The sequence below is a fragment of the Chinchilla lanigera genome, unplaced genomic scaffold, assembly GCF_000276665.1.
Source record: "Chinchilla lanigera isolate Chin_1 unplaced genomic scaffold, ChiLan1.0 scaffold00004, whole genome shotgun sequence".
In the NCBI taxonomy this organism is placed as follows: domain Eukaryota; kingdom Metazoa; phylum Chordata; class Mammalia; order Rodentia; family Chinchillidae; genus Chinchilla; species Chinchilla lanigera.
In genome coordinates, this window is record NW_004955405.1 from 9,760,199 (window position 1) to 9,768,875 (window position 8,677).

Here is an 8,677-nt window from a genome sequence, read left to right on the forward strand (position 1 = left end):
TAAAATGGTTGAAGTAAGAGTAGATTATAGAGCCCCATAAATATATTCTCTTGTGTTTTTATTCCTCCTACTTTTTTTTTTGTAATCTTTTTGAGACAGAGTTTTACTATGCAGTTCAGGCTGGCCTTAAACTAACTTTGTAGCCCAGGTTGGCCTTGAACTCACACAGATCCTCCTGCCTCAGCCTCCCAAGTGCTGGCATTAAGGCATAAGCCACCACGCACAGCGTGTTTCTGTTTAAAAGTGTTGTAGTTTTTATTTTTAGATGTAAATTTTAACTCTTCTTAAATTTAAAGTATGGTATGAGATTTAAAAAAAAAATTTTGGCCAGGTGTGGTGGCACACCCCTGTAATCCCAGCACTTGAGAGGCTCAGATAGGAGGATCGTTGCAAATTCGAGGCCAGCCTGGGCTACAAAGTGAGCACAAGGCCAGCCTGGACTGCATAGTGAGACCCTGTCTCAAAAAGACAAAAGAAAACTAAAAGAAAAAATTTGTCTTTCTCTATAAGTAAGCTATTTTCCTAGTACCACTTACTCACAACTCAATCTGTCTTTCATGTTTTCCAACTACCATGACCGCCATGTGTCTCAGTGTGACTGCTGTCATGCTAGTTTCCCCATGTGCACAGCACGGCTCTGTTCCAGGTTTTCTGTTCCATTCCACTGATGTGTTGGCTGTTCTCAGACTCGTGAGACACTGTCTTAATCACTACAGTTTATAACGTCTTTCCCACTGGAAAAAATTAGCTGAGTGCAAAAATTTTGGTTGGTAATAGTATTACTTCAGCTTTTTAAAGATATTGCTCCATTATCTTAATTAAATCTACTGTTTCTGATGAGAGGTGAATTGTCAGTCTAAATTACATTAACATCTTAAAGTAATCATTTGATCCTTTGTAGCTTTGAAAAACATCTCTACATCCCAGATGATTTTCATTTTATTTTAATATACTTGGTTGTGAAATTATACTGACATCCTGCTTGATATTTCATATGTGTTTGTGTGTTTCAATTCTCCAGTTATTTGGTGATTATTTCTTCAGATATTGTTTCTTCACCACTCCCTTCATTCTTGTCTTCTGGAATTTTTATTGCATGTAGGCTGAAGCCTCTTCATCCGTCTTCCACGTTTTCCAACTAACATCACTAACATCAGAAATGGGTAGATAGATAAAATTTATAATCAAAAATATATACATATATATATATGGAGAGAGAGCAAGAGAGACAGGGAGACAGAAAGATGCACAGTCTCTTTTGCTTTCTGTTGTACAGCCTAAATCAGTGACGGCGAACCTTTTAGAGCTTTCAGTGATAACAAACAGCCCAGTGCAGCACACATGCCATAGGTTCGCCATCACTAGTGACTATCTCTGCACTGTCTCCCAATTTAATAACGTATTCTTTTACTGTAACTAGTCTAAAATTTATTTTATTGTTTTTAATGGCTATAAAAATGATTAATTCTATTTGTTTCCAGCTGTTGCTGCCTGCCCTCCCCTCCTTTGCCTCCTCTTCCTCCTCACCCACGCTGATCTTGAACTTGTGTGCTCAAGTGACCCTCCACCTCAGTCTCCTGTATAGCTGAGAATATAGGCGTACATCACCATGCCTGGCTTTAAACGCTTTTATTTTATATACAGATGGTTTTTGTTTTATTTATATTTTTGAAATAAATTCTTTTTCATTTTGATAGAAATCATTCCCTAATTTATATCTTGAACAGCCTAAAAAATATTTATTTAAAAGAATTGCCAGCTGGGCATGCTGGCACATGCCTGTAATTCCCGCACTCAGGAGGCCGAGGCAGGAGGATTGCCACAAGTTTGGGGCTAACCTAGGCTACATAGTGAGTGCAAGGCCAGCCTGAAACACATGATGAAACTGTGTCTCAACAAAACAAGCAAAAATTATCAGACTGGTCTATAAATTAATTTATTTTATAGTACACTCATGTGCCAATTATTTATTTTATAAGCTACTTTTCTTAGCCTTAGTTTTATTGTAATGTTTTAGAATTTAGGTCTTGTCAGGCATGGTAGTGCCAGCCTATAGTCCCAGTGCTCTGGAGGCTGAGGCAGGATCATTGTGAGTTTTAGGCCAGCCTGGCCAGCCTGGGCTATACAGTGAGTTTAAGACAAGCCAGAACTATGTAGTGAGACATTTTCTCGAAAAAAGAAAAGGCTGGGGATGTAGCTCAGCGGTACAAGAGCCTGCTGGGCAAGCATGGTTCCCAGTACCAAAAAAGGAACAAACAAAAAAAGAATTTAGGTCTTTTGATGCATTTTAAGTAGGGCTTGTGTGTGTGTGTTCTCTTTTGTTTGTTTTGGCTTATTTTCTTCTCCTAGTTCCCGTGCTCTTCTCTCTCAGCCTGTTTTACCGCTGCCTCCCCCTCTACCCAGACCCTGCTCCCTCAACCCCAATCCAGACCTTACAATGACATTTCAAAATTCCTGTACTGGAGTATCAGAGATGTGCACAGCCAGTCACTGAGACAGCGGCCAGCTCTGTTCAGTTGTTATCTGCAATGCATTTATCCTTCTAGCTCCTCATGTCCACAGCTGCATGTAATGTCACGTCCCGGGAAGAGCAGTGGCACCAGGCTTGGGTTTTAGCCACTCATGATAAGTAGATTTGGAAAAGTTGGGGTACCTCAGAGTGTCACCTTGACCAGAAGTCTTAGTAATTTTATACTCTCAGTTTTTAGACACTCAACTCTTTCACTTACCTAGATGTAATTGTGAAATAAGGAACTCTTCCCTCCAGATATTTAACCATCTGTCCTCACATCATTTATCAAATTATTTATTAAATTTCTTTTTTTATCTTTCTTTTTTTTAATTTTAAAGATAAAAGGAGGGAAACATTAACAGACATACAGCATTTTACAACATATCACAAGCACAATACAGACAATACAGAGTTACAAACGAAGTGGTAGGGAATTAACAATGGTGGTTGTATTACATATTGATATCTTCAAAGTGGCTTCTCATGAAAACAGATATAGACATGCAATACTGGTCAACCAAAGACTCATTGACAGTTTCTTTCAGCATGGTCACAACTAGAGACCATACTCATAAGTGAAATAAATCAAACATACATGTGCAAGCACCGCATTGTTTCACTAGTGTAAAACTTGAAAGAGTTAATTTAAACTCGGAGGTATGATAGACACTGTGAAATGATAGGAAACCACTGAAGAGTAAAGGGCTTCTGGGATGTGGGAAAAGAGAAGGGAAAGAAGGAGAAATTTTGTATGTATGTATATACAGGATAGTTAACATGGTTGTTCTTCTGTCTTCTATTTATTAAATTTCTAATTCTTACACCACCCCCTTTTTTTGTACCGGAATCAAACTCAGAGCCTTGCACTTGCCAGGCAGGTGCTGTGCTGCTGAGCTACATCCCCAGCCCTACTGCCACTTTTTAAATAGCCTCTAGCCTGGCGTGGTGGCACATGCCTGTAGTCCCAGCGCTCAGGAGGCTGAGGCAGGAGGATCGTTCTGAGTTCGAGACCAGCCTGGGCTACAAAGTGAGCTCAAGGCCAGCCTGAACTGCACAGGGAGACCCTGTCTCAGAAAGACCAAAAAGATAGATAGATGATAGATAGATGATAGATAGATAGATAGATAGATAGATAGATAGATAGATGATAGATAGCCTCTAATTCTGTCTTCCTGCTTATTTCCCATTGTTGCTGCCCTGCTTTAGGTCACCATCATCCTGCTGGCTTTTATCTGGGTTGCTGCCATGGCCTCCTAACTCTTTCTTAGTCTTCGGTCCCTGAACATAGTGCAGAGAAAATGACCTGTGGTCCTGCTGCTCTCTCTGTACGACCTGTCAATGGCCGCCCCATCCCGCCGAGATGAGCAGCTTAGTGAGGTGACCATCCCTTCAGCTCATCTATCTGGCGACATCTCCTGCCGTTTATTTCCCTTAACTCTGCTCTATCTACCCTTAACTCTACTCTCCATCATAAAGGTTTTTCTTTTCTCGCGCTGGGGACCGAACCTAGGGCCTCGCATGTACTAAGAGTGCACTCTCCTGCCGAGCGACACCCAAGGCTGCCTTAGGGCTTTCAACATGCCTGACGTGCCCATTCCCCCGCCTTTCCTGTGTGTGCTGTTCTTGCCTCTCCCCTGCTCTACCATCTCCCCTAAGTCCAGCCAGCAGGTTTCACCACGCTGTCTTTTCTCCCAGAAACCTTTGTGATCTTCTTGGAGGCTGGAATATGGGCTGTCCTCTGACACTATACTGTCCATTGTTTCCCTCATCACAGCACTAGTGGTGCAGAGTTATAATGTCTTATTTACTTTTCTACTTGCTTCCATTTTAGCTTATAAACCACGGGGGATGGAATTTTTTTTTTTTTTTATCTCTTTCTTAATCCCTAACACCTAATGCCTGGTAAGTTTCTTTATTTCATATATTTTTATTTTTAATTAGCAAAGTCATATATATTCTGTTACTATTTTTTTCTTTGGGAATTGAACTCAGGTCCTTGTGCTTGCCAGGCAGGTGCTTGTGCTGCTGAGCTATATCCCCAGCCTATTCTGTTACTATTTTTTTTTAATTCAACAAAAACATATCAACTACATGGTATACACCAGATGCTATGCTAGGCCATGGGAATACATAAGAAAACAAGAAGTTGGGGATTGTGATGCACTCCCATAATCCCAGCACTCTGGAGGCTGAGACAGGAGGATTGCTGTGAGTTTGAGGCTAGTCTGAGTTACATAGTGAGATCCTGCCTCAAAAAACATTACAAAGTGGCTGGGGATATAGCTCAGTGGTGCAGTGCCTGCCTGGCAAGCGCAAGGTCCTGAGTTTGATTCGTGGTACAAAAAAAATCTAAACGTTAAAAGAAAGGAAGAAAAGAAGAAAAGAAGAAAGGAAGAAAGAGAGAGAGAGAAAGAAAGGAAGGAAGGAAAGAAGGAAGGAAGGAAGGAAAGAAGGAAGGAAGGAAGGAAGGAAGGAAGGGAGAAAGGCAAGACTATTCTCCTCACACAGCTTATACTCTAGTGACAGACGCTTACACTCTAGTAAAACAGACTGACAATAGACCCAACAAATAAAATAACTGTTTATTTGTTGGCTGAGATAGAGAGTAATAAGGTAAGGGGCTGGGGATTTAGCTCAGCAGCACAGTGCCTGCCTGGCAAGCACAAGGTCATGAGTTCGATTCCTGGTACTGGAAAAAAAAACAAAAAATAAAGTATCTTGCTTAGATAGGATGGCCAAGAAAGTCTGCATGGAGGAACTGACATTGAAGCTAAAAACTAAAGAAAGAAATGGAGCTGGGTGTGGTGGTGCACACCTGTAGCCTCACCACCTGGAAGGCTGAGGCAGGAGAATTGCTGTGGATTTGAGGCCAGCCTGAGCTACATAGTGAGTTTAAGTTCAGCTTGACCTACATAGTGAGATCCTATCTCAGAAAGAAAGAAACAAAGAAACAAAGAAACAAAGAATTAATCATGTGAAAGGCTGAAAAAAGAGCATTCCAAGCAGAAAGTGCAAAAATTCTGAAGTAGGAGAAATCTTGGTGTTTTCCAGGAATGCCGACTGACAGAACATTTTGACTGCAAAGTTGCAAACGGTACCTAGGATGTGGTACATGTTATGAAGTTGGAGACCAGGTGGCCAGATCATGCAGGGTCTTTGGGGCTATCGCCAGGCACTTGTGTCTGTTCTGACAGACCAGAACTCTCAGAAGGGTTTCAAGGGAATGGCATGACCTAACTACCCTGCAGGCCTGCACTCCGCCTATGTTGACAGCGGGCTGGAAGGTTACCACAGATGTGGAAGGTCTAGTGTGGGAGCTGTCACAGTAACCTAGGAGAGGAAGAATGGTGCCTGTATCAGTCGGTGCTTACTAGAGACACAGATTTAATGCAAGATATACAGACATGTAAGAATTTACAGGCTGGGGATGTAGCTCAGCGGTAAAGTGCTGGCCTAACGTGCACAAGGCCTTGAGTTCAATCCCCAGTACGACACAAAAAAAGAATTTACAAGATAGGCTTGCAGTGGCCACCAGCAGAGTCAGATGTGGAAAAGAGCAAAAGGGCTTCTGCTCACTGGCGATCTAAAGGGTGTAGTCGAAGGCCCAGAGCTCACTGTAGTATCTTGTGTGTGTGTATGTCAGGAGGCTAAAGGGTCTGCGCTGGAAGCCAGGAGATGACGTCCAAGGTGAAGGTGAAGCCTAGAGCTCCTTGGAAGAAACAGAGCCATTCCTTCATTTCCTCTTGATTCCATTCCAACGACAAGCCTACTGGTGGCTGTCGCTCACACCCAGGGCGAGTCTTCTGTCCTCGGTAAATCCTTCCAGCCACAGCCAAAGTATGCTTGATCCAGTTTACTTGGGCCTTTCTTGCTCAAGTGGACACAATCAATTATCCATCATATGGTTTAAGCAGCATAATCTCAAGTGAAGATGGGGGAGGATGAATTAATGCAAGATCTACTTTGGACTGGTGGATGACTGACTATTCTGTCAGACCAGGGAAAGGATACCAGGAAGACTCCTCTGTTTTGGGCTTCGGTAGCTGAGAGCTAGGGTTAGCATTTTTACACATAGTGACGATGAAGAGGAATAGTTTGAGGAAGGAGACACAGGTAAGTTAAACATCCTATTTTGACTGTGTTTTGAAGTTTGAAGTGACTTGTGAGACAACAAAAAGATGTATGCATTAATCTGGGACTTAGATGAGGGGTCTAGTCTTGACATATAAATGTAGGTAGGTGTTAGCATTTTGGTTTGTTTGTTTGCTTTGCTTTTTTGAGATAGGGTCTCTCTATGTAGTTCAGACTGGTCCTGAACTCACTATGCAGCCCAGGCTGGCCTTGAACTCACAGCAATCCTCCTGCCTCAGCCTTCCGAGTACTGGGAGCATGAGCTACCATGCTCAGCAGGTGTCATCATTTTGTAGAGAAGAGAAAACAGTATTTAGAAACTGGTATCTAGACTCGAGGGGCATTCCCTGGTGTTAGGTAGGACTGTTGCTTCTACAGATCACCTCACTGAGCTAGGACATATACATATATGCACACATACATTTATATACTTATAAATATACTTGCATTTACTTCTGTGTGTGTGTGTATGTGTGTGTGTGTGTGTGTTGGAGGGATTGCTGAAGGTTGAACCCAGCGCTCACTACTTGAATCCCTAGCCCCTGTCTCTGTATATTGAAAACTATAATTTCACAATTGGTTCTATTCTATCCATTAACATAGACCTTAAACTGCCTTTCCTCTGGCATATTTATACCTCTCTTCTCTGACAGTGAGAAACTTTATTGTCAATACCCTCAATATTGTGCTCATTTGCTTTTTCTCTTTGTGTCCAGCCAATCTCCCGACAGCAGTAGGCTGTCATTTTGTAGAGTACCCTCTTTGTGCAGGCCCTGGCCCTCATAAAGCTGCCTTCTAGCCAGGACCAATGGAAAACTCATTTTATTTGTTTAGTTTCTGCATCTAGTTTATTAAATATATTCCTTGGCATTTTGTTTTTGTTTTGTTTGATGTTAGGTTTGAACTCAGGGCCTCGCGTGTGTTAAGCACGTGCTCTACCACTGAGCTACACCCTCAGCCTTGTTTTGTTGCTATTTTGAAAAGGCTTTTCTTTTTCATTATATTTTCTGTTTATTGCTTGCATTTGAAAAGGCTGTTATAGGGTAGTTTCTTTAGAAATGACTTGCCAATCAAAAATATTCCAAGTTCCTGCCTTGAACAAAGAATTGGACAAAACAAGCCAATAACGGTGCCAAAAAGTTTATTTGAAAAGTATGGGGGAAACGGGTATGAGAGAAACCATCTCTGCAAGGCGAACTTGGGCCAAACAATGGGAAAAAGAGGGTCAAAATAAAAATTAAAGTACACACCACACCAAAGAAAGGCTGTAGCAAGGGTTACTGCGCAAACTCGGGCAGGCTGGCAGCGTTCTGTGGTAACTGCTCCTTTTTAAAGCCCTCTTCATCTCGTGGGAGCTCGCGAGAAGTCCCACATACGGGTCCTCGCACTGTGTGGGATCTTGTAATTGACAGGTCCCTCTTCCTTCCCCAGGCAGCATGACACACCCTATCCTCTACAGCGAGGCTACGGTATAGTTTCTTTTTTTCTTATTTGCCAAGCTGAAATTTAAAAAAAAAAAAGTTTGTATTTCATTACTCTCACAGGTTATTAGTAGCACTGCATATTTTTCAATTATTTTTGGCCTTTTGATTTATGTTTCTGTGAATCTTTTGTCTTTTTTTTTTTTTTTGGTACCGGGAATTGAACTCACGACCTCGCGCTTGCCTGGCAGGCGCTGTGCTTCTGAGCTAAATCCCCCGCCTTATTTTTCCTATGGGATTCTTAGTGCTTTTTTTTTTTTTTTTTTAATTCAGCTTTTGAGTTCTTTATACATTCTTCCAAGTTAACTCTGTGTGTGTGTGTGTGTGTGTGTGTGTACACACTCCCACACACGTGTGCACAGGGGACCAAACCCAGGGCTCTGCTGTTGAACCATGCCCTTGGTTCCTTCTTCCTTGTGTAATTTATGGAATTAAAAGCTTTTAGATGGCCAGATCTGTCGATCCTCTTTGCTGTGATTTGTTACGCTGCTTTTCTTTTTTCTTTTGCAACACTGGATTTTTTTTTTTTTTTTTTTTTTTTTTTTTTTTTTTT